We start from the raw sequence: 1573 nt of genomic DNA, 5'->3' as shown, positions 1-1573 counted from the left end.
TTTAGTTCTCCTCTAGGCGCGAGTAGTTCTCCTCTAGGCTGACTGAGTAGTTCTCCTCTAGTGCTGACTGAGTAGTTTCCTCTAGGCGAGTATTTCTGCTCGAGTAGTTCTCCTCTAGGGCTGACGAGTAGTTCTCCTTTAAGTAGTCTAGTGTGACGGTAGTTCTCCTCTAGGCTGACTGAGTAGTTCTCCTCTAGTGCTGCGAGTAGTTCTCCTCTAGCTGACTGAGTAATTCTCCTCTATGCTGACTGAGTAGTCCTCTAGTCTGACTGAGTAGTTCTCCTCTAGTCTGACCGAGTAGTTCTCCTCTAGTGCTGACAGTAGTTCTCCTCTAGTGTGACGAGTAGTTCTCTCTAGTGCTGACTGAGTAGTTCTCCCCTATCTGACGAGTAGTCATGACTGAGATTTCTCTAGTGGCTGACTGAGTAGTTCTCCTATGGCTGACTGAGTAATTCTCCTCTAGTCTGACTGAGTAGTCTCCTCCTAGTGGCTGACTGAGTAATTCTCCTCTAGTGGCTGACTGAGTAGTTCTCCTCTAGTGGCTGACTGAGTAGTTTCTCCTAGGCTGCTGAGAGTTCTCTCTAGGCTGACTGAGTAGTTCTCCTCTAGGCTGACTGAGTAATTCTCCTCTAGTGGCTGACTGAGTAGTTCTCCTCTAGTGACTGACTGAGTAGTTCTCCTCTAGTGGCTGACTGAGTAGTTCTCCTCTAGTGGTGACTGAGTAGTTCTCCTCTAGGGCTGACTGAGTAGTCTCTCTTGCTGACTGAGTAGTTCTCTCTAGTGCTGACTGAGTAATTCTCCTCTAGGCTGACTGAGTAGTTCTGCTGACGAGTATCTCTCTAGGTGACTGAGTATTTCCTCCACTGACTGATATTTCTCTACTGACTGAGTATTCTCCTCTACTGACTGAGTAGTTCTCCTCTAGTGCTAACTGAGTAGTCTCCTAGTGCTGACTGAGTAATTCTCCTCTAGGCTGACGAGTAGTTCTCCTCTAGGCTGCTGAGTAGTTTCCTCTAGTGCTGACTGAGTAGTTCTCCTCTAGGGCTGACTGAGTAGTTCTCTCTAGTGGCTGACTGAGTAATTCTCCTCTAGTGGCTGACTGAGTAGTTCTCCTCTAGTGACTGACTGAGTAGTTCTCCTCTAGTGGCTGACTGAGTAGTTCTCCTCTAGTGGCTGACTGAGTAGTTCTCCTCTAGTGGCTGACTGAGTAGTTCTCCTCTAGTGGCTGACTGAGTAGTTCTCCTCTAGGCTGCGAGTAGTTCCTCTGCCGGTAGTTTCTCTAGTGCGACTGAGTATCTTGGTGAGTAGTTCTCCTGTGTGACGGTATTTCTAGTTACTGAGTAGTTCCCTAGTGGCTGACTGGTAGTTCTAGTGGCTGACTGAGTAGTTCTCCTCTACTACGAGTTCTCCTCTAGTCTGACGAGTAGTCTAGCGACGAGTAGTTTTCTAGTCTGACTGAGTAATTCTCTCTAGTGGCTGACTGAGTAGTTCTCTCTAGTGCTGACTGAGTAGTTCTCCTCTAGTGGCTGACTGAGTAGTTCTCCTCTAGTGGCTGACTGAGTAGTTCTCCTCT

This window comes from Perca fluviatilis, chromosome 5 (assembly GCF_010015445.1).
Source record: "Perca fluviatilis chromosome 5, GENO_Pfluv_1.0, whole genome shotgun sequence".
Taxonomy (NCBI): domain Eukaryota; kingdom Metazoa; phylum Chordata; class Actinopteri; order Perciformes; family Percidae; genus Perca; species Perca fluviatilis.
This window is presented reverse-complemented; position numbering follows the sequence as displayed.